The sequence below is a fragment of the Carcharodon carcharias genome, chromosome 10, assembly GCF_017639515.1.
Source record: "Carcharodon carcharias isolate sCarCar2 chromosome 10, sCarCar2.pri, whole genome shotgun sequence".
In the NCBI taxonomy this organism is placed as follows: domain Eukaryota; kingdom Metazoa; phylum Chordata; class Chondrichthyes; order Lamniformes; family Lamnidae; genus Carcharodon; species Carcharodon carcharias.
In genome coordinates this window covers 114152380-114178333 of record NC_054476.1, presented here as the reverse complement: position 1 = coordinate 114178333, position 25954 = coordinate 114152380, and the positions used below count along the sequence as shown (strand labels likewise).

General features: G+C 41.4%; 1 protein-coding gene across 5 annotated transcripts in view; it reads right to left on the bottom strand.

The window, feature by feature from the left end:
* LOC121283487 (linker for activation of T-cells family member 2-like) overlaps positions 1 to 25954 on the bottom strand; it is an 89443-nt gene that overhangs the window by 36180 nt on the left and 27309 nt on the right. The gene's annotated exons all lie outside the window — the stretch shown is intronic.

Sequence of the window (25954 nt, the reverse complement as noted above, 5' to 3'; positions counted from 1 at the left end):
TTTTATTAATAACCCCAAAGCAAACTTGAGACAAGATGGATCCAAATGGTTAGTCTATTTGCACACACACACACACACACAAACGTGGGAGGAGGGTAGCAAGTCTGCCTCCTTTGCATTCATATAGTAAAAGGGGGATAGGGAAAAGAAAGATTTACAGTGCAGAGGCCACAGAGAAAAGAATGGTTTTCATGTGGGTCCAGAGTCCAGAATTAAAGTCCAATAAGATATTCCTTCATGGAGATCAGCAGGCTGAAAACTGATGCTTTTCCTGTGGAGTTGACTTCACATGATGAGATAGGCATGCAAAGATGAATCAGTCTTGTAGGCAATTATAAAGAAATTCCAGTAGAAACAGTGTAGATGGGGCCAGGTATTCAGCCTGGGCAGGGTCCCCTTTCTCTGATGCTGCTAGTTAGATGGTAAAATGGCAGGCTGAGTTTGCAGCACAGTAAGACAATGCAACTGGTTCCATCAGCTAGCGGTTCACACCACATAACTACCACATTTCCACATTGCCTTTGACAAAGGATGTGTATCCCTTGTCTGAGTTCCCGAGATAGTTAAATGTTCCAACCATTAAGACTTGAAAGGAAGGTTGTGGGGTCATTTGTTCTAGTAGACAAATCGACTCTGGTTGGCCAACTTGGCTTATGAAATGCAGATGGCATTTGTATAGTTCTCTTTCAACTTGGTTTCTGCAGCCCACAGGGATGTCATTAGTGTCTCTTCAGAGATAACGAAGTATGAGTTTTCCTGATACTGCCAGAAAGCTCCTATTGTTCAAAGGTCAGAGACAGACATAGCTTCAGCCATTTTAAAAGCTCTTTGTCCAGTTTTTTAAATTTCACAAATAGCCATGAGGATATAGATATCAATTTTATAAAAATATGCAGGGTAAGGTCTTAGTCCCCTCACTGTGCACTATTAGGTTATTAACTAAATCTGTTTGTTGTTCATTATTAAATCTAACATGGCATGCTCCCTTGTTGGTTCTGGGACATTTTGTTTTACAGAAAACTATGCTGGACACACAAGAAATTCATTACCTTTCTGAGATAAGCTCATCTGCTTATCCCAATCCATATGCAAATAAAAATCACCCATTAAAACCACTCTGCCTTTACTACATGCTTGTCTAATCTATGCATTAATAAACTTTGCCACTTACCAGCTATACCAGGGATCTATACAAAACTTCCACTACAGTTTCCCATTTCTTAATTCTGCCCATAAAATCTCCAGTTTCCCTGCCTCTCATCACTGAAGTAATTTATTCCTTGATCACTAGGACTACTCTACCATATTCCCTATCCTTCCTGTAGATGTTATAACCCAGTATATTTAGTTTCCAGTCTGCTTGTCCTGCTGTCACATCTCAATAATGGCTACCATGTCATACCCTGTAAGTTGAATTTGTTGAACAATTTAATTTGTTCCTTATACTCTGTCCTTTTGTATAAAGGATGCTTATTTGAGCCATACCCTCTAACTTGTCCTTCTGCTTTAATGCTGCTTTTCCCACACATTTATTTCCCTCTCCTGATTTTTATCTTTAGCTTTCCCCTTATCTAAAGCACAATTTCTGACTGTTACTCTGCACTTTTCCTTTACATTTGTTTCAGAATTATTATTTATGCTACCTTTTCCACCTGAGCCCTCCTCTCATTTACAAGTCTAAAGTCCTTGTAACTGTCCTGTTTACCCTTTCTGCTAGGACACTAGTCCCAACCCAGTTCAGGTCCATTGTATCTCAATGGAAAATAATTAGAGGGAAGTCGGGATGGGAATAAAATCACAAGACAGCAATAGCAAAATGACAGAAAAATTAAACAATTATTTTGCTTCCAAATTTACCAGGGAGACAGATCAAATGGACATGACATCGGAAGATGAGATTAGAAATAATATAAACATATTTAAAATAGAAAGAAGAAATATAAAATTAACTGATCCAACTCAACAACGGTAAAAACCTCTGGAAGGATTGCATTCACACATTTTAAAAATAATCTAGTGAAAAGATTGCAGAGAGGCTGTTACACATGCTTAGTTTGTTGGAAAAAGGTGTAATGCTAGATGACTGGTGAAAAGTTAACATTTTAATTATATTTATGAAAGGAGATAGATCATGGTCAGGGAACTATGGATCCACTTTTCAGTGGTAGAAAAGATAACCTAATAAAAGAGAAAATAGAAAAAGATCTAGAAGCCATAAATATAAAAACAAATAGTCAACATGGGTTTCAAAAGGGAAATTGTTGCTTGACCACCTTATTGAGAGAGAGAGAGAGTGGCAATTCAGTAAATGTAATATGTCTAGATTTCCATAAGGTCTTCAATAAGGCACCACATAACAGACTAATGAATAAGGTCAGAACATGTGGAGTCAGGGGTGATCAGCCAGAAAAGCCTGTGGGCATCTGTCTCCATTAGAGAGACAATTGGTTATATATAGCTTGAGGGACAACACTCCACAAGTGTAGGGCAAGGTGAACAATCATGAACTACCATAACAGCTGATATGGTGATTAAACCCACACTGTTGGCATCATTCTGCATTACACTCTAGCTATCTAGCCAACTGAGCTAGCTGACCCTCCATGAAGGACACTGAGGACAAATAGCATAACGGAAAGGTATCTGGCTAGAAGACAGAAAACAGAGAGCCAGAGTAAAGGGTAGCTTTTCAGAGTGACAGAAGGTGGAAAGTGAAGCGCACAAGGATCAATGCTGGGACCACTGTTGTTCACAATTTATATTAACGATTTAGACTTCAGAAGCAAAGACAGTTTCTAAATTTAGAGGGTATATTCAATACTGAAGAGGATGGCAACAAAAGTACAAGACAACATTAATAAACTTGCAGAATGGGCATGTAATTGGCAAATTAATTTCAACATAGATAAGTATGAGGTGTTAAATTTGGTTAATAAAAATAAGGAGGTCATATATTATTTGGAAAATAAGAATCTAAATGGGATACATGAGCAAAGGGATCTGGGAATTCAAATACACCAATCACTAGAAGTAGTCATGCAGGTTAACAAGACTAAACCAAGCACTAGGATTTAGTTCTGGAAGGACAGAATTGAAAAGTACAGAAATTGTGCTAGACTCGCATTGAACCTTGATTAGACCACACTTTTATAATGCACTGTACACATTACTCAAAGGCTGTAGAGGCGCTGGAGAAGGGGAAAACATATTTGCAGGGATGTTACCAGAGCTGCAAGTTTATACCCATCAAGAAAGGATGAACAGGCTGAATAGAGAAGGCTGAGGTCTTTAAGATTAGTGAAGGTCTTGATGTTAACATGGAGAGACTGTATCCACTTGTGGAGAAGAGCACAATTAGAGACCACTAATATAAAGTGATCACCAGACAATCAAATAGTTGAAGAAACTTCCTTAGCCAGAGTGTGGGGTGAAGGAATTTGCTATCAGAGGAAGCAGCTGAGGCAAAATGCATAGATGCATTTAAACGGAAGCTACATAAGCATATGAGGGAGAAGGGAACAGGAGATTATGTGAAAGTCAGTTGAGAAAGAATGGGAGAAAGCACAAATGGAGCATAAATGTTCTGTTGAAGGGCCATGAGGACTCGAAACGTCAAGTCTTTTCTTCTCCGCCGATGCTGCCAGACCTGCTGAGTTTTTCCAGGTAATTCTGTTTTTGTTTTGTCATAAATGCCAACTTGGTCCAGTTGGACTGAACGGTCTGTTTCTGTGCTGTATATTCTATATAATTCTATGTGGGCACTTCTTGAGACTTCAACCATAGCCATTAATTCATATGAAGTCAGATATTGAGTGTCACCACAGGTAACATTATAGCCAAGGTCCGTCCCAGTGAATCTTGGTGCTCTTCCATGAGAGTTCAGCTAACAGAGGTCCAACCTGGGGTGTGTCTGATCTGTGTGGTAATCAGTCATAACTAACTAAACCATTAGGGGGCATAATGGTTCACTGCACAGATAGGTCACCTACACATTAACAGCCAGCAGGCGATATGACCTGGGATGACTCATCTATTGATTATTTTTCCTTCTTTCTTTAAAAGACAATGAGAGGCAGCAGAACAGAATTCTTTGCCCATGAATTTCTTTGGACCTGCTCCCACTTCACCACCGTAACTTTGCCAGAAGGGTAGTGGATACCTCATGTACTTTCTGACTGGTTTCCAATCTAGTTTCAGCAGCAGGGTGGTAACGGCTCCAGGGAGATTCCAAGTCATTATTGGGCCAGGGCTGATTTCCGCCCTCTGGCGTTTGACAGTCAGATGCCTATTATACATCCTGTCCAATATTCAGTTCAATTCAAGGCAAATCAGACAAAGAATTTAACAGGTGGCAAGCAGTCTGTACCCTGAGATTTCCATCATCACAAATTAAAATTTGTCCCACTAAACGCATGGGAAAATGAGAGCACTGCACTTATAAACCTTATCAATCAAGTTAAGTTTTAAGTTTTTAAATGTAAGTAAACCAACACCACTCCCACCCCCACCACCACCACAACACCCCCCCCCCCACCCCCACCCCCCGGCAAACTATTGTTTAGGCTGGGACCAGAAAAAAGCCATGAAAGCTGCTAAAGTTGTCAAAAAAAAATCCCAAATGGTCCACCAATGTTCTTCAGGGAAGGGATACTTGCCACGCCCTACCTGTTCTGGGCCAAGGCAGACTCCAGCCCCAATCTGGGACTCAGTGTTAAGAGCAATTAGGGATGGGTTTTGAATGTATCACTTACATCACAAGAACAAAAATAACTATGTACTTGGTCCAAAAAAATTTTTTAAATCTTCATTAATAGATAAGAATGAGACTAGTTCAAGAATTTCCCACTGTGCGAATCACAGACACAACAACCTTTTCTTACCACACACACATTAAAAAAGTGAGGCTTGTTTGTTTGCCTCAAGTCCGTTTCTCAAGTTGATTAATGTTTTTGTCAAACGGTAACAAAGTAAAAATGAGATTTTGGAAAAATATTAGCCATCCTATTTATGTTCTGTACTCATTTCTGAAACTGTATTTGGATGTAAGTCGTGTTTGTTTTAAACAAGCTGCCAGCTAAATTTTTGAAAAAAAAAATTAATTCAGAATAATCCACTGTTTTACATTACATATTACAAAAAGCATATTGAAGCACAAGAGAAAGTATAGAAACAATTTACGAAGTATTTGCAGCACAGGAACAGACTATTCAATACATAAGGCCCACAAGGCCTTCTCCCGTTCCTCTTCATCTAACACCATCAACATATCCCTCAATTCATTTCTCTCTCCTGTACTTCCTAGCATTCCCATTCCACATTCTAATCACTCTTGGTCAACAAGTATCTCCCAATTTTCCTATTGGGTTTATTGGTGACTATCTTATATTTATGGCCCTTAGGTCTCACCTGGAAGTAGAAAAATCTTTTCTACGCCTGCCCTGTCAAACCTTTTAATAACCTTAAAGACCTCCATCAGGCCATCCCTCAGTCTTCTCATTTCAAAAGCAAACAGCCCCAACCTGTTAAATCTTTTCTGATATGTATACCCTTTCAGTTCTAGTATCATTGTAGTAAAGCTTTATTGCACCTTCTCCAGAAATTCAATAATCTTTTCATGAAACAGGAGGCCAGTTCATAGTACACCAAGTGTGGTCTAATCAAGGTTGAACATAAATTTGTTGCTTTTCAATTCTGTTCCTCTAGAAATCTCAGCACTTTGTTTGCTTTTTATGGCCTTATGAACCTGTGTTGCTAGCTAGTGATTTGTGCACCTCTACCTTCAGATCCCTCAGTTCCTCTCTCATTTAGACATGCATTTTCCCAGGAGTACATAGCTTTCATATTCTCACTATCAAAATGGACCATCTCACATTTATCTGCACCCTTTCTGCAAGTTTATTAATGTCTTCCCATATCTTGCTCTCCTCTGTGTTAATGACACCCCTTGATTTGGTATAATCTGTAAAATTTGAAATTGTACTTCTGATTCCTGAGTTCAAATCATTTATACAAATGATGAACAACTGTGATTCCAACACTGCTCCTGTGGAACTCTATTTCCTGCCAATTTTCAATCTTAATAACTACCTTTAATCTCTGCTCTCTGTTTTGTAGTCAGCTTGTTACCCATTCTGCTACTCGTGCCCTGACTCCACGTGTTCTGACCTAATTTCTGAGCCTACTATATGGTATCTCATTGACGGCTTTTTAGAAACCCAAATATATTACATCCACAACATTACCCTTATATATACTATGTCGTTTCTACAAAGAATTCAGTAAGGTTGGTGAAGCATGTCCTTCTTTTTGGAATCTGTGCTGACTACTCTATTTTATTTTTAATTTCTAGATTTTGTTTCTTAATTACAATTTAAGTAACAATGCCATTATCTTTCCAACATTAAGCTAGTTGGTCTGTAGTTCCCTGGACTTGTTCTGTCTCTCTTTTGAAATACAGGAATCACATTAACTGCCCACCAGTCCCCTGTCACTATTTTCTTTTCCAAGATTTATTTTTATAATATATAAATAGTCATTTGGTAGTACAGAACTTGAGTACTGCTGAAAAGAGAGACATGCTATCAAAGCTTTTCGTCTTGTACTCATCAGGACAGCTCGCAAGAAATTACCAAAAGGGGTAACAGCAATTTATACTGCATGAGAAGAGAGTGCTGATTGGTTGGCAAGTGGTCTCTGATTGGTAGGGGCGTTGTCATGGCGAATGTAGCATGGAACAGTTAACTGCCCAGCTTTGTTCAAATTCAAGCTGGGCAGGTCAACTCTGACTGATCAAGGCATCACCCTGGGGAATGAACCAGACTGTTCTCCAAACTTTTGTTTAGTTGAAAAAGGCACAATGTGTGGACATATTCATACTGTCTGCAAAGGACAGGGCCCTGTGTGTGAACTTTTGTGGATTCTAGCATGCGTAAATGAGACACACTGCTTCAAACAATGAGTTGACCTGCCTGGTTTGAATTTGAACCAAGCTGGGCAGTTTCCTGGCTGACCAGGAAACTCTCCTGCTCTTTACAGGCTGATAATCAACCTGTTTGGCCACATTATGAACCTTAGCCGTCAAGTCCTGAAGTAGGACTTGAACTCGGAGCTTCTGGCCCAGAAGTAGGGACGCTACCATGGCACCGCAAGACCTCCACACTTACCCTCTCCAAGTTAGCTTAACTTATCAAATATCCCCCTTCCTCTGTATCAAATGACTTTATATCCTTTTTGATATTTTCTTCTAATGTCATTTCTGTCATGTCAGTTTCCTTTCTTTTACTCACAGCTATTTTGTCATCTCTCATTAGTACAGCTACCCTAACCTCCTTCCTTCCTTCACCATCCTATTTATAAGGACAATAACAGAATTGAGAAGATGAAACCGTCAGGATAGATTGAACAGGCTACGAATTACTTATCTGAAAAGAGGAGTCCTGATAAGGGTTTGACAGGGCAGATGTGGAAAAATTGTTTCCATATAGCAGAGACCAGAACAAGGGAAAAGTATAAACATAGCCACTAACTGATCAAATAAAGAATTTAGGAGGAATTTCTTTGCACAGAGTGGCGAAAATGTGACCTGTCATATGGAGTGGTTGAAACAGATGACATTGATGCAATTAAAGAGCTTTGATGAACGTATGAGGGAAAGGGGAATAGAGGGATACAGGCGAATGGTAGGAAGAGGCAAATTAAGTGGAACAAGACTCATAAGGAGCATATACATTTGCATTGACCAGTTGGGCTGAATGGCCTCTTCCTGTGTTGTAAATTCAATTTGATTCTAAGGTGGAAGGGAGGTGAAAGGAAATGATTGTTGCTTGATCACATGATGGAGAGTAGGAGAACCTCAATAACAAGATCAAATTTATCAAATTATTTTTTCTGCCATTGAATAACTTCATTAACATTTTTATTTGGCAGTTTCAGCCATTATGTAAAGGTCAGGATTCGATCAACATTCTGCGCAGCTGTATCGCTGTAGCCAGAGGTAGGCAGCAGAATTGTCAGCAAGCCCCTGAATGCACAATGAACAGCAGGCTTCACTCTGAGCACATGCACATTCATGACCTTCCAATATGATTCTCTCAGGTACAATACTGAAAATAAGTCTATTGTCAGACTATGATCATTATGAGTTTGTCTTGCACAAAACTCAAGGATCAACTTTAAATTGTTTTGATGTTTTGGCAAGAAAAATATTTCAAGTGCTTACATTTTTTTTTGAGAGGGAGGGCAAAATCTTGATTCAGAACATTGAGAGAGCGAGAGAGAGATTGAGAGAGAGAGAGAGAGAGAGAGAGAAAAGGAACAGCTAGAGACAGAATCAGTAAGATAGACCAAAGGACCGAATGACAGAATGATAAAGCAAACCGCTGCCAAAAGGCAGACCAACCAGCTGCTAGAAAGACAGAGCATTTATATAGTGTCTTTCATGACCTCAAGACGTCCCAGTTAAGGCACGTTATAATCTAATTAGTACTTTTGAAGTGTCGGCACTGTTATGATAGGGAAAAGAAAGACAGATTAAAGCATGAGAAGTTGGTGAGAGAGGGAACAGCAGAAAGGAAAAAAGGCAATAAACAAGTAAGATACAAAGCATTATGAAAGTGAGAGAGACACGCACACTAAAAGGGAGAAAAAGATAGCTGTGTGAAAGGCACACTAAGAAGAGAATCAAGAACAGGCTTACACAAAGGGAAAGACAGAGAACGAGTTGGAGCCAAATCCAATTTCAATCAGCAGTATGTTTTGATATGCCGGTGTTTTGTCTCTCCAAATTCACCGAACACTGAAGTAAGTTTCCAGCTGACAGTACGATTTGCAAGCACACAGCTAACCGGCACTCTAAAATAGATTTTGGATTTAAAATGGCTACTAGCTACAGCACATGCCAAGTGTACAAGCAGGCGATAACCAGTTGGAAGCTGCCTTCATTGTTAACTTGAATGGAGCAGAATATCAGTAATTCAAAACACAGAAGATTAAATTTGAATGGTCTAACACCACTGTCATCAAAAAGCAAGAAAACAGGGGTATACTCTAATTTATCATAGAATCTTAAGAGATTGCAATGTAGGAGGCGGCCATCAGGTCCACTGTATTGGCTTTTTGCAAGAGCAATCCAAACTAATCCTACTTCCAGCTCTCCTGATTTTTTCCCTCAGTTTCAAATAATTTTGCTGTTTTCCTTAAACGGTGCAACAACTTGTGGTAAAGTATTTCATGCAGCAACACTTTAAGAAGAGATTTCTCAAAACCTCTCTCCCCACTATGATGCACGATGCCAGCAGTGTTAGAAGTTTACATTTTTACATGCAATCCTATTCATCACATTCAAAGCAACAGGTTCCTTGTGCCATACTCTGGCTAGCAAAATTTGCCTACACAATACTTGACTCATTTGACAAATTTCTTTCACTTGAATGACTGGTAAGCAACTGTATTCAATTTGGCTTTTCAATGATCATACAGAACAGGGAACCAAGTTTTAACCTTTTTCTACTCAGCATGGATAGTAGTTAGTGGGGGCATGAGATACAGCTCCCAAGTGCTCTCCTTGTTGTGTTTCTCCAAACTATATGACTCCAGTTTTCCATTCAACTTGCCCCCCACCCAACATGAGTCAAACCTGTAACTATCCTCGTTCTGCCCACAAGCCCCAGCCTCTGCCGACTCCAAACTACACAGCTGCCACCAGTGCCAAACCACCCACCTGGGCATTCAAACAAAATTTGGGATTCATCACAATTAGCATTCCTAATAAGGATCCTTCCACTGTTGCTTCCTGTCCATCAGATCCCGATCATTTAAGGACATGTGTCACCTCATTCACAAAGTAGAGATCTAGGCTTCACGCAGTCCAAGTGTTCAAAATGTGAGCTGGCAGCCCCATGAGTAATCAGTGAACATGATTTGATGGGGATTCCCATCTTCAAACCATATTCAATGCACAAATTTTGCAAGCACTAAATATTGCTTATTATAGTAAGACATTTCATACTTTCAAATTGTTTTCCTGGTTCCCAGATGTGGTAGCCTGGGTTATAAAAAGTCTCCAGTTACTTCTTACTGTTCAGGTTATCATTATGCTACATTCTATAACAGTGAACAATTTTGAATGTCAATTGTGGCTCAGTTGTTAGCACTCCCATCCATGGGTTAGAAGATTGTCAGTTCAAGTCTCTAGAGTGGAACTTGAACACAAAAACCTTAGCCAACATTTCAGTGTGGCTCTGCACTGTCAGAGATGCAGCATTAATTGGAAGCCTTGTCTGCCCTGTCAGGTAGGCCTAAAAGATCCCACAGCACTATTTGAAGAGAAGCAGGGAAGCTCTCCCTGTGGTCCTGACCAATATTTATCTCTAAAACAGATTATATGGTCATTATCATGCTGCTGTTTGTGGGAGCTTGCTTTGTACAAATTGGTTGTTGCATTTCCTAAATTACAATTGTGACTACATGCAATGACTTGACGTACCAGACAAGTTTCAACAAGAAACAGAAACTTTATTACAGAGGCCTACATGCTTGAACAGAATCCTTGACAAGAAACCCCACTCCCCCCATTACCTGCGCTTAGGACTCATTGGTCGAAACCTCCAAGAACATCACGTGACCCCTGATAGACAGGAGGAGAAGCTATACCTTCAGTTACTATATTTTCTCCCCCAACAACATATGCATATATACAAATCAGGCGTTAAAGATCAAAGTCTCTGAAGCGCTTTCCTTATTCAGTTAGAGCAGTGTAGCTCTGCCCCTAGAGGTTCCTCCAAAGGATCAACACAATCAGGAACTGCAGCACCAGATGCATCATTAGAAAGTGGCAGTTCGGGGTTTGGCAGCTTTACAGAGACAATGGGCATGTCCATTCTAGGTCGATCTGTCACTTCAGGGATTAATGGTTCAACATTAATCACAGACAGGATAGTTGGTTGTTAGAATGTCTCTCTATCCCAAAGATGGTCCACTTGTTTGAACAATTCTGTCTTCCACTTCCACCTGGATAGATAAGGGACCAGTATGAGACAATGATTCCAGGCACCCAATAGGTCCACCTCCAAAATTCACAAATACTGTGTCTCCTACAGTGAATCTGTGAGCTTTGCTATGAATATCGTGATCCAATTTTTGATTACTCTGATTCCTCTTTTCTTTCCCCTCTAAGTTTGGAAACACTAGACTTAATCTTGTACTTGGTGGCGTTTCATCAATAATTCAGACGGTGTTGAACCCATAATCGAATGAGGCATTTTCGATAACTGAGAAGAAAGCGAATTGAATTTCTAGAGAACCTTCTGATAACCTCTTCATTCCAGATTTGAAAGTTTGCACAGCTCTCTCAGCTAAACCATTTGATAAAGGATGATATGGGGCTGTTTTAATACGTTGGATTCCATTTAAATTCATGAATCTCTGAAACTCTGTACTGGTAAAGGCTGTACAATTATCAGAAACGCTTATTTCTGGTACGCTGTGTAGGCTAAAACAATGATGCAGCTTTTCAATAGTTGCGTTCGATGTTGGTGATCTGACTTCATGCACATCCATCCATTTAGAATGTGCAACGACAATCAACAAAAATGTGGTCCATAAGAATGGTCCTACATAATCAATATGTAGTCTAACCCAGGGTCGACCAGGCCGCTCCCACGGATGCAGTGGAGCTGAAACAGGCAACTTCTGTTGTTGCTGATAATGAAGACAGTGCTTGACCATGCTTTCAATGTCACTGTCAAGCCTGGCCACCAGACACAGCTTCGTGTAAGCATTTTCATTGTTGATATGCCTTGATGTGCACTCTGAAGCTCTGTCAAGAGTGGTTCTCTTCCTTGCAAAGGGATGACAACTCTAGATCTCCACAAGAAGATTCCATCTTGACAAATTAACCCTGTTGTTTGGGAATGGAATGGCCTAATTTCTTCAGGCATAGGGCAATTTGACCACCCTTGCAATACGAGGTCTCTGACTTTTGACAAAATTGGATCTTTGTTCATCCAATCTCTAATTTGCTTCACACACGCAGGTGAAGAATCCAGGAATTTCAGTACTAGCACAACTTCTTGTGGCACTGAAACAATGCTATCTGGTAATGGGAGACAATTGAGTGCATCCGCATTTGCAATGTGTAAGCCAGGATGGTTCATAAAGTTATACTCATATGCAGATAATATCAAAGCCCAGTGTTGTATTCTTGCTGATGCTCCTGACAGAATGGCCTTATCCTCACTGAATAAACCCATCAATGGTTTACGGTCCAACACAATGGTGAAATGTTGTCCATGCGGATACTGGTGGAATTTCTTCACTCCAAATATCACTGATAAATCTTCCTTTTCTACCTGGGAATAACCGTTCTTGGTTGTGGAGAGAGTTCACAAGACATAGCCAATGGGCCTTTCTGATCCATCTTCGATTCTATGTGATAACACAGCTCCTATACCACAAGAAGCATCACATGTTATTACCAAATTCTTTCATCATGTTTATTGGTACACTACAACCCATCGAATGTAATAGTTTCTTTACTTTCACAAAGGTTTCTGCCTGTTGCGAATCCCACAACCAACAGTGTTTCCTTTTTAACAAGTGTAATGGTGCTAACACTGTTGATAAGTTTGGAAAGAAGCAGCTATAATAGTGGATCATATGCAGGAAAGACTCAAGTTACACTGGATGGAGAGGGTGCATCTTTGATTGCCCTAACTTTCTCCTCTACTGGATGCAAACCTATGGCATCCACCCTGTGGCCCAGGTATGTAATTTCTGGCACTGGGATTGTACATTTTTCTTTCTTTAACTGTACGCCAGCTTCCATGAATCTTCTTAGCAGCTCCTCCAGGTTGGCTAAGTGTTCGGTCTTGGTTGACCCTGTGATCAGAACATCATCAAGGTAAACTGCCACTCAGGGAAGTCCTTGCAAAAGACTCTCCATTGTCCTTTAGAAGATTGCACATGCAGACAATACTCCAAAGGGTAGGCGAGTATAATGATAAACACCCTTGTGTGTGTTGATAGTATCCTCTAGATGTGCTATCCAGCTCCAATTGTTGGTAAGCATGGCTCATGTGCAGTTTTGTATAGGATTTGCCTCCAGCCAGCTTTGCACATAAGTCGTCTATCCACGGAATAGGCTCTTTGTCTAGTTTGGCTGCCTTGTTTACGGTCAATTTATAGTCCCCACAAATGCGTGTGGTTTGGTCAGGCCTAACCACTGGAAGTATGGGCGCTGCCCAACCCGAGAATTGGACAGGCTGGATTATGTCTAGTTTTTCTAACCGGCACAGTTCTGCGTCCACCTTCTCCCTCAATGCATAAAGCACAGATCTGGCCTTAAAGAAACGTGGTGTCGGCTGAGGATCCATTTATATTTTTGCTTGCAAGCCTTTAACCTTCCCTAATTCATCACGAAATACACTGTCATATTTCCTTAGCAGTTCAAGAACTCATCCTGTTCTCAAGTGAAATATTTCAGACCAGTCAAGCTTGATTTTCTGTCACCAGTCTTGGCCCAGAAGACTAGATCCTTCACCCGTCACTATTATCACTGGAAGCTGAGCTGTCTGTTTCCTATAAGACACAGGTGCTGTGGTGATGTCCTTTACCTGTATAGATTCTCCAGTGTATGCTTCAATCGAGCCATTGTTTGGTCCAGATACAGTGGCTGGGTACCTTCATTTAGGTATTTAAATGTGTGCTCTCCCACCACTGTGGTTGAGGCTTCTGTACTGACCTCCATTATTAGTGGCTTCCCATTAACCTGGATTGTGACAGTGTTGGGTACAGTTTTTATAGCAGTGATGGTGTACAGGGAATAGATGTCGGTATTGGCAGCTTCAGGTTCTGCTGCGTTTTTCAATTCAATCATGTTGGTTCGCTGCTTAATGGCTGTTTCGATTTCACCCTGCATTGCCTTACCATGTGACCTTTAAGGCAGGAATGGCATTCTGCCTCCCTGAATCTAAAGGTGTCCAGTCCAGTTTGTGGTCACCCACACCTGTAACAAATTAACCTTGGGGTCACTGCTGAAGTGTTTCTACTAGGCTTTTCCATGTTTCTCACAGCGGACATTGCGTCTCACTTCGCTGCTGTGACTCTGCTTTTCGTGCCACACCCAGCAGGAGGTTCCCCCCCACCCCCCCACACGAAGAACAGCTCCACATTGTATGTGTTACAAAGCCTGCGTGTCTCTCGCAGCACTTTCCATGGCTAGTATTATTTCCAGGGCGCACTTCAAATTGACGTCGACCTCTGCAAGTAAATGGCGCTGTATGGCATCATCCTGAACTCCACAAACGAATCAGTCCCGCAGCATTTCATTTTGTGTGTCCCCGAAGTTGCAGCATTCTGTCCACTGCTTCAGCTTCGTTACATAGGTTGTGACGGACTCTCCCAGGGCCCTAACTCTAGAATTAAACTTAAACCTCTGCATTATTACAATGGCTTTGGTTGGAAATGTGTTTTCACGAGGTCCACTAATTCATTAAAGGACTTAGAATTGAGCGTGTTCGGGGCCGTCAGACTGCGGATGAGATTGTATGTTGTGCTACCACATACACTCAAAAGGATTGCTTTCTGCTTTTCCTCCGCAGTAATTTGGTTCCACACGAAATAAAAACCAAGGCACTCTACATATTGGTTCCACTGTTCCATAGTCACATCATAGGAATTGATTCTGCTGAAGAGTGGCATGACTGGTGAGTGGTCTTTTCTTTTTTCTTAAGATTCTACGCGCTCACGTTAACAAGATGAGGTGCAATGCCGGAGCTATTTTACCCTCACTGTCAAATGTAATTACTCAGACAGGTTTCAACAAGAAACAGATAAATTTTACTACAGAGAGCTTTTCAGATGCTATGTATTTGGACAGGATCTTCGACAGGAAGCCCCACATCCTGGATTACCCGCACTTAGAGTTCATTGGTAGGAGCCTCCAAGAACATCACGTGCCCCCTGATAGACAATGGGAGAGGCTATACATTCAGTTACTACAGTACACTTCAAAAGTACTTCATTGCTGTAAAATGCTTCAGGGCTTCCAGAGATGATGAAAGATGCTATATAAATGCAAAGTCTTTCTTTTTATTGCATGACAAATTTCATCATAAAGCTGTGTAGTGTACATAGGAGACACTCCCATTTCAAATACAGTACTCAGCCATTGTGCCTGTTGCACACGGAACTACCTTCCACAGGCACATGGAGTGTATCAGTCAGAAAACATGGTTGGATTAGAGTCAAATTATTAGGTATAGATTGTGATCTCCTGATGATTAAGTAGCCAGCTATGGATCAAGTTTTGAAATTAGGCAACCTAACTCACATTTCAAAAACTCAGGGTCCACAGTGCATTTGAACTCTTCCATTCAAGCTACATGCTACACCAAATGTTTCAAACAGATGCATTTACATGAGGTTGATACACTTCAGAACAATAGAACCATTCTATAGTAATAAACACATTGAACAGAATTATTTTATTCTTTACCTCAAGTTAAGATATTTGCATTTGTGCCTCTTCTGCATTGGAGGCATAACTTAAATTGAAATATCTGGATTTCTGTCAAATGTTCCCCCTTTTTCCTTCTCCATTTTCTTGCAGCCCTCCTCTCCAAATCTATGAATTTTGGCCAAATTAAAGATTGGCTCAGATTACTTCTTTTTCCCCCATTCTCTCCTCACCACATTTGTTGGTTCTTTGGGCAAGGTTTTCATGCTTTGTTTTTGACTAGACTTTATCTTTGTATCACAGTCTCTTCTCAGCTCATAAGATCCATGAACTGTACGAGCATTGGCAGCCCAGCATTTATTATGTTCTTGGTTCTTGGGCTTTTACAGTAGTTAGGAAATAATTTGCTCCTAACTATTAGCCTTGGCTCAGTGGTAGCACTCTCACTTCAGAGTCAGAAGGACTTGACTTCAAGGCCTATTCCGGAGGCTCGAGCGCATAACCTAAGCTAATATTGCAATGCTATCCTTCAGATGAGAGCAAGGCTCCATTTACCCTCTTTCGTGGACTTAGAAGATCACATTACACAATGTGAAGCACAAGAGTGTTCTCTCGGTGTTCCTTGATTAACATTATTAAGTCAGATAATCTGTTGATTTATTTCATTCCTGTTTTTGGCACCTTGTGTGTAAATTGGCTGCCACATTTATCATAAGAGCATGAAAAAAAGGAGCAGGATTAGGCCATTCAGCTCATCAATAAGATCATGGCTGATCTGATTGTAGCCTTAACTCCACTTTCCTGCCTGTCCCCATAATCCTTTGTTCCCTTGCCAATGAAAAATCTGTCAAGCTCAGCCTTGAATATATTCAATGATCCAGCCTCCACTGCTCGCCTCCACTGCTCTCTGTGGAAGAGAATTCTGAATACTAACGACTCTCAGAAGAAATCCCCCCTTATCTCCACCTTAAATGGGAGAACCCTTATTTTTTAAACTGTGCCTTCTTTTTTTATTCATTCAAGGGCTGTGGGCGTCTCTAGCTACGTTGTAAGGTGTTGGGCATAGTTTGGTAGGTCTTGTCATGCCTGACAAATCTGTTAGAATTCTTTGTGGAGGTAACGAGTAGGTTAGACAAAGGAGAGCCAATGGATGTTATCTACTTGGACTTCCAGAAGGCCTTTGACAAGGTGCCGCATGGGAGGCTGCTCAGTAAGATAAGAGCCCATGGTGTTAGAGGCAAGGTACTAGCATGGATAGAAGATTGGCTGTATGGCAGGAGGCAGAGAGTGGGGATAAGAGGGTCCTTCTCAGGATGGCGGCCGGTGACTAGTGGAGTTCCGCAGGGGTCAGTGTTGGGACCACAACTTTTCATTTTATACATTAATGATCTAGATGAAGGAACTGAGGGCACCCTGGCTAAGTTTGCAGATGATACAAAGATAGATGGAGGGACAGTTAGTATTGAGGAGACGGGGAGGCTGCAGAAGGATTTGGACAGGTTAGGAGAATGGGCAAAGAAGTGGCAGATGGAATACAATGTGGGAAGTGTGAGGTCATGCATTTTGGTAGGAAGAATAGAGGCAAAGACTATTTTCTAAATGGGGAGAGAATTCAGAAATCTCGAGTGCTAAGGGACTTGGGAGTCCTCGTCCAGGATTCTCTCAAGGTTAACTTGCAGGTTGATGCAGTAGTTAGGAAGGCAAATGCAATGTTGGCATTTATTTCGAGAGGACTAGAATATAAAAGCAGAGATGTGTAGCTGAGGCTTTATAAGGCTCTGGTCAGACCACATTCAGAATATTGTGAGCAATTTTGGGCCCCGTATCTCAGGAAGGATGTTCTGGCCCTGGAGAGGGTCCAGAGGAGGTTCATGAGAATGATCCTAGGAGTGAAAGGCTTAACATATGAGGAATGTTTGAGGACTCTAGGTCTATACTCGATGGAGTTTAGAAGGATGAGGGGGGATCTGATTGAAATTTACAGAATACTGAAAGGCCTGGATAGAGTGGACATGGGGAAGATGCTTCCATTAGTAGGAGAGACTAGGACCCAAGGGCACAGCCTCAGAGTAAAGGGAAGACCTTTTAGAACAGAGATGAGGAGAAACTTCTTTAGCCAGAGAGTGTTGAATCTATGGAATTCATTGCCACAGAAGGCTGTGGAGGCCAGGTTATTGAGTGTATTTAAGACCGAGATAGATAGGTTCTTGATTGGTAAGGGAATCAAAGGTTACAGGGAGAAGGCGGGAGAATGGGATTGAGAAACTTATCAGCCATGATTGAATGGCGCAGCAGACTCAATGGGCCGAATGGCCTAATTTCTGCTCCTATGTCTTATAGTCTTATGAAGGTATTCATGTCTTAGGTAGCTCAACATCAAGTATTTATTAATTACTAGTAGCTATATACATAGGTACAGCAAAGATCCAAGCTCAGAGCTGTCTCCATGTTTGCTTCTAACAATACATTGCCCTGTCCAACAGTACATTGCCTCCTAGGTATGGGTATGTGTTCTTTTACATCACTGTAAGGGTGGTACTATACTTGGTCCCACATTAGCCCTTTATGTGCCAGACCTTTACTCTACAGGTTGGGCCAACATTTATTGCCCACCCCTAATTGTCCTTGAGAAGATGGTGGTGAATTGCCTTCTTGAACTGCTGCCATCCCTGTGGTAATGTTCTAGTTCAAGATTCCTCTCAGCATCCACCTTCAAGTCCCCCTCAGAGTCTTGTTTTAATAAGCAGAGTTTTAATAAACAATGTATCTCATTCAAAATCCCTTCTGGCTCTATAGTAGTTTGAGATATGAAAGGTGCTTTCATAAGGAATTTCTTAAAGACAGTGGATTACATGGTAGAATTATTTTACCTGGACATTGGATGAAGCAGGTTTGATGGCCTTTCGTTCCTATGAACTTAAAAATGTACGTACAAAAAAAATGGTGGACAGGAAAAGATCCACTGGTGCATCTAGCCTGTCCCATACAACTGTGATGTCTTTTTCTCCACAACTAAGCCTACCATCCTGCACCATGTAATTTCCGAGAACACAGAGAAAAATGGATAAAAACCAAAGCCGACTTAGGAAAGAAACTCCAGAAAATTATGACATCTGTCCCGTCCCCCATAAGGGAACTGAAACTAATCCACAACATCAAATTGACCATGGCTTATGTTTCTCTGTATCTCCGACTTGAACAATGCAATCTCCAACCAATTAGGAGCTCCTCCAGCTCTTGTATTGTCAAAAGACCCTGAATTTGTGTTTAAGTTAGGGTTAATGTCACTGAGTCAGGCATTTCCACATTAGTCTTAATATTAACAGGAAGAAAATGTTCATGTCATCACTTGAAACATTTGCATCTTTTACAGCTGTTGTTTGTCGATGAAGCACCTGCCCTTAGTATTTAAAGTGAAAATGGTTTCATCACCACTGAATCTAGGCTGATTTTCCAGTGCAGTACTGAGGGACTGCTGCACGGTTGGAGGTGCCATGTTTCAGATGAGATGCTAAACCCAGGCACCGTCAGCCCTCTTAGATGGGTGTAAAAGGTCCCAAAGCACTATTCTGAGGAAGAGCAGGAGAGTTTTTCCCAGTGTCCCAGACTCTATTTATCTCCAGATCCACATCATAAAAACAGAGTTATCATCACTGTGGGAGCTTGCTGTGCCCAAAATGGCTGCTGCATTTACTAACATTACAACAGTGACTTCAAAAGTATTTCATTGAGTGTCAAGTACTTTGGGACATCCAGAGATTGTGATATGTGATATATAAATGGAAGTCTTTATTTCGTTCTTGAAAATAGCTCACAAAATATGTCCCAGTTCAGTAACCCCTAATGTTGAGAGACTGCACATGTAGAGTCCAGAGTGAGCAACTTGTGGTTTTGTGGGACACCTGAAAACAACTGCTAGATTAACGCTTCTGATAAATTCCACTTTTCAAGTGTGCTAACATGATGGTGTTTATTCCTGGAGGTGATGGAGCAGTGACAACAAACTGGATGATTAATTTGTCGTATGTTCTTATTAGATTCTTGACTAACAAGGGAGTCAAAGGTTATTGGTGGAGGGGTTGGAGGGGGGGGTGGAGGTAAGGAGAGAATATGGAGTTGGGGCCACAATGAGATGAGCTATGGTCTTATTGAATAGTGGAGAATGGTGGAGAATACTCCTGCTCCTAATTTGTATGTTCGTATTAGCACAGAAGGAAATGGTAACTGAAGTGAAGCGTTTTTGTCTCAGACAAGACAAAAGGGGTTAAACACCAACATAAGTCACAGAAAAAAGGTGTCCTAGTTTATCTTGATGTAAAACCCCACTGAAATGGAGCAAATTGTATCAAACCACAGTAAAAAAAAAAGTCAATTAAGACCACTTCCTCACCCATCTACCTGTCGCTGAAGCATCTGCCTATGTCAGTTTTGATAGGAGTAACCACCACACAGTCCTTGTGGAGACAAAACCCTGTCTTCAAACAGAGGACACCCTCCACCGTGTTGTCTGGCACTACTACTATGCTAAATGGGATAGATTCAAAACACATCCATCAGCTCAAAACTGTGCAGCTGTTTGGCACAATGGGCCATCAGCAGCCACAGAATTACATTCCACCATAATCTATGACCAATTGCCTGGCAGTTCCCCCAATGTACCATTACTATCAAACTAGGCAACCAGCCCTGGTTTTTGAAGAGTGTGGAAGAGCATGCAATGTGCAGCACAAGGTGAACCTAAAAATGAGGTGCCAACCTGATGAAGCTACAACACAGGGCCACATGCATGCCAAACAGCAGAAGAAACATGTTACAGACAGAACTAAGCAATTCCTCAACCAATGGATCAGGTCAAAGTTCTGCAGTGCTGCCACAGCCAGTTGCGAATGCTAGAAGACTACGAAACTACTAAGGGGGTGAGTGGGTTCCCTGAACATTCCCATCCTCAATAATGGAAGAGCCCAGCACATCAATGTAAGAGACAAGCCTGAAGTGCTGAGCAGATGATCCATCTCACCCTTCTCTTGAGGTCCCGAGCATCACAGATACCAGTCTTCAGCCAATTGATTCACTCCATGTGAAAACACTGGAAACAGCAGGGCCATAAACCTTGATAACATCCCAGCTAAAGCACTGAGACTTGTGCTCTAAGATGAGCTGCAACTCTAGCTGAGCTATTCCAGTACAGCTGCAACACTGACAACTATCTGACAATGTGGAAAACTGCCTAGATATGTCCTGCCTACAAAAAGCAGAACAAATCCAACCCAACTAATTATCATCCATCAGTCTATTCTCAATCAACAGCAAAGTGAGGGAAGGGGTCATCACCAGTGCTATCAAGTGGCACACCCAACAACTTGCTCACCAATGCTCAGCTCAGATACCAACAACACAACTCAGTTCCAGACCTTATTTCAGCCTTGGTCTAAACATAGATAAAGTGATTAATTCCTGAGGTGAGTTGAAAGTGACTGTTCTTGACATCAAGACAGCATTTGATCAAGTGCAATATCAAGGAGCCTGGGAAAACTGGAGTCAGTTCGAATCAGGAGAAAACTCTTCACTGGTTGGAGTCATACCTAGCACAAATGAAGATGGTTGTGGTTGTTGGAGGCCAATTGTCTCTTTCAGAATACTGCTGCAGGAGTTTCTCAGGGTAGTGCCCTAGGCACAACCATCTTTAGCTGCTTCATCAATGACCTTCCTTCCATCATGAGATCAGTGGTGGAATGTTCACTGATGATTACACAGGGTTCAGCATCATTTGCAACTGCTCAGATAATAATCAGTCCACGCCTACGTGCAGCAAGACCTGAGCAACATTCAGGCTTGGGCTGATAGGTGGCAAGTAACATTCACACCACACAAGTGCCAAATAATGACCATCTCCAACAAGAGAGATTTGGACCACCTGCCCTTGACATTCAATGCGATTGAATCTCCCACTATCAACGTCCTGTAGAATTACTATTGACGAGGCTCTTAACTGGATCAGCCACATAAATACTGTGGCAACAGAAGATCAGAGGATGGCAATCAGCAAATAATTCGCCTATTAACTCTTCAAAGCCATTTCTTTTCACCATTTTCAAGACACAGAGTCAGGAGTCTAATGAAATACTCTCCACTCTGGATTAACGTAGCTCCAACAACACTCAAGACACTTGACACCATCCAGGACAAAACAGCCCATTTGACTGGTACCCCATCTATCACCTTGGTAGTTTATTCCCTCCACTACCAGGGCACAATGGCAGCAGTGCTTACAGTGTACGAGATGCACTGCAGCAACTTGCCAAGGCTTCTTTGACAGCACCGTCCAAACCCATGGCTTCTACTGCCTAGAAGGACAAGGGCAGTAGATGCATAGGAACACCTGCACACAAGTTCCCCTCCAAGTCACACACCATACTGACTTGAAACTATATCGCCATTTTTTCCATTATTGCCGAGTCAAAATCCAGAATTTCTTACCTAACAGCACTCTGGGTGTACCTTTACCCCATGGACTGCAGGGGTTCAAGGCATCACCACTACCTTCTAGGGAAATTAGGGATGTGCAATAAATGTTGGCTTTGCTAACAGTACCTACATCAGAGGAATGAATGGAAAAAAAAGTTGTCAAATTCATTATTTTGTCTAAACCTATTTCCAAGAGGTGGGTTTTAACAACAGGTGACAGTCCATTCAATTCAAATACAAACATCCAATGGAGTTGGCTCAAAATATTTACTGCTTGGCTGCTCTTTTGGAGTTTAATAGACAGTTACTTAAATTTGTTTGGTCCTGCGATTTTTTTTGGTAAATATTTCTCTACCTGTCTGGCTCAACTTGAAGGAGTTCTGTTGAAGCATTCAGGGGGAGATGGCTTCAGGGGGAGAAAAATAACTATACCATAAAATTAAGTATATTACACTTCAGCACAGCAACTTATTATTTGTTTTGTATGAGCTAATGAAGTTTAATAACTTCTGTAGAATCTATGTTGTGATGGTGCTACTATTTGTTTATTATTCAGCATTTGCATTTAAAGCCTAAAGCACTGACCAGCATGGTGTTATTCTGCCCCATACTGAAGTCAAGGAAGATCACTTCAGAGCATATGTAAAAATATGTCAAACAAAAGCAGTAAGAATTCTCTGTTCAATCCCTGGAAATGATTTGAGATCACCTAGCAATCTGGGTAAGTGAAAGCACTGCAAACATTGGGAGTGAGGGTTACCTTTAGGAGTGAGGTCTCAATGGGCAGGGGTGAAGGCTCACCCAGCACAACCTTACCCAGTGCACCCTAAGGGATCAAATGTACGCAACATATATTGATCCTACGAAATGAATGAAAGTTGCTGTAGTCCCAGAGGGCCGTAGGCTGCTCTCTCATTAGAGAGAGATGACTGGCAGCGAGTTTAACCTGAGGGTCACCACATCTCAGGCGAGGTGGGGCCTTCATGGATGACCTCAGCCAGTATGGGAATTGAACCCGCACTGTTTGCATCACTCTGCATCACAAACCAGCCATCCGGCCAACTGAGCTAATCGACCCCCTATACTGATTCTATACATTCTGAAAGAAGGCAGGCTGAGTCTAAGACTCAGTCAAAATTGGGATCTTTGGCCCTTCCAGCACATTTCCAGCAAGCTGCTGGCACAAACATCCAGAGGCAACTCATTGGTTTGAAGGGAAAAGGCTTGGGCCAGCTACCCTGCCATCATGCAAGTTAAATCCTGGTGGGAGACAAAGGAGAGTGATAGGGGAGTCAGCAGTAGTGGATCTGCTGCTGCTCAGTTCTCCATAAATAAAAGCTTAAAGGAAAAATACTTACATTTTGGTGGCATCCTCCAGCAGTCTCTAAGGCCCACTGAAAAGCAGAAGAATCCACAAACCTGAGCAAAGTATGCCCAGTGCTTGCTCTGGTCAGTTCTAATATGTTTCCAGGAAATATCCTGAAACAAATGTCAGGCCTCTCATTAACATATATAATAGACTGCACAGGGAAAATGATGTCTTTGTTCCCCCAATCAACCAAAAAATGGGCACAACCAGATTCTCCCCCCATTGATCCTAAAGAAACTGATCCAATATAACTAACCTTACATAGGAATTAACAGCACAGAAACAGACTATTTGGTCCAACATGTCTATGCTGGTGTTTATGGTCCACTCATCTGAATATCAAAGATAAACTTTTATTCCTCTCTCAGTCACATGCTTATCTAGCCTCTGCTTAAATGCATCTACGCTATTCACATCAAGAACTGCATGTAGTAACATGTTCCTCATTCTAACCACTCAGAGTATAAAGTTTCTCCCAAATTGCTTCTTGGATTTATTAATGACTATCTTATTTTTATGGCCCCAGTTTTTGAACTCCCCGAGAAGTGGAAATATCTTCTCCATGTCTACAGTACCTGAACCCCGTCATAAGTCCTCTATCAGGTCATCTTTCAGCCTTCTCTTTTTGAGAGAAAACAACCTAAACCTGTTCAGTCTTTTCTGATGGTTGTATCCTTGCAATGGTATCACCTTATCAATCTTTTTTAGCGACCTTAATGGTGCACAGTACTGTAAGTGTTGTTTAGCCAAGTTCCATATAGATTGGCCCCAAACAAGCTGATTGATAAATCTATCATAATCAGCTGTCAAGAGGAACAAGGACCTATAAATATGAAGAACCATCAGACATTACCCATAATGTGTTCTGCCATTTGCGTGTTCAATATACTCATCTTTCTGAGATGGCTGTAATTGCTATAATTGGGCTCAGTGCTCAAGTCAAATAGAGGCACTAGTTCAGGGGGCCATTTCCAGCAAGCTGCTGGCACCAACATCCAGAGGCAGCTCATTGGTTTGAAGGGAAAAAGCTTGGGCCAGCTACCCTGCCATCATGCAAGTTAAATCCTAGTGGGAGACAGAGGAGAGTGATAGGGGAGTCAGCAGTAGTGCTGTGGATCTGCTGCTGCCCAGTTCTCCATAAATAAAAGCTTAAAGGAAAAATACTTACATTTTGGTGGCATCCTCCAGCAGTCTCTAAGGCCCACTGAAAAGCAGAAGAATCCGCAAACCTGAGCAAAGTATGCCCAGTGCTTGCTCTGGTCAGTTCTAATATGTTTCCAGGAAATATCCTGAAACAAATGTCAGGCCTCTCATTAACATATATAATAGACTGCACGTGGAAAATGATTATTCCTCATTGGAATGGTACATTTGTGGGTATTAAGACAGGAGGGGACCAAGATGTGATGCATCTTGTAGTATAACAGCTGCCGACATTCACAGTCAAGGCTCAAATGGAAGATATCTGATGACAATGGAGGCTCATGGAACTGCACCCCGGTATGGAGTGGTAGTTCTCTCGCCTCTGAGTCTAAATGTCATGACCCACTTGAAAGACTTGAGCACATGATCTAGGCTGATATCGCCATGTAGTACCAAATGAGTACTGAACTGGAGGATGTGCCATTTTTTGGATGAGACATTAAGACCAAAGCCCCAAATGCTCTCTCGGGTAGGTTGGAGAGAATGGTGGCATAATGGTAATGTCGCTGCTCTAGTAATCCAGAGCTCCAGGCTCTGGGGATATGGGTTCAGATACCTTACCTTTGAGCCTTGACTGTGAATGTCAACAGCTATTATACTACAAGATGCATCGCATCCAAGTCCACTCCTGTCTTAATACCCACAAAATATCAAAATTCAATGTCTTCAAGGTGGGGAGGGGAGAAAAACGGAAAAGAAAAAAAACAAGAAATGTACTTAAGTAACACAGGTGAAAAACAAAGGATATGGTCCAAGTAATGGGAGGAGGAATACACAGGGAATGCAAAAAATCTTATGCTAATATTTGAAGAGGATCAGGGAATGTAGCTGGCCAATATTTATCCCTCAATCAACAACACTAAAATTGATTCATTTGGTGTTTTTCAGGGATCTTGCTGCACATAAATATCCTCCTGCATTTACCTATAAAGCAGTGACTGCATTTCAAAATTAATTTGCTATTTGTAAAGCACTTTGGGCATCAGCAGGAACAGAATAAGGTGTGACAAATGCAAGCTTTGCGATCATCAAATTGTCACTTTGAACAAAGAATACTACAGATCACAGAGCTGCTCCAAGTATTCAGTCAAAGCCAAACAAGTGGGGCCCTGGACAAATACTCGTCTCTTTTTGTAATTAATGGGTTAATATCTATATCTTTCTATAGCTCATTTTAACCAATTTTCAGAAATAAATCTTGAGAGCTTGATGGGATAGAAGCCCCAGCCCAGATTGTAGTTCCTTATCTCCAAACAGATTGTTCCACAGCTAACGACTAAAAATTGAGTGTAATTTATTAGGCGACTTTTTAACTCCGTATAAAATGGTTACATTTTACCCACAATGAAAAACCGTTCTAACAAGGCTCCAGAATAACATAAGAAAATGGGCAAGATTGGAAAATATTAGGCAAGATTCACCAGAAAACAAATCAGTCAGGTTCAGCTCACATGGACATTAGA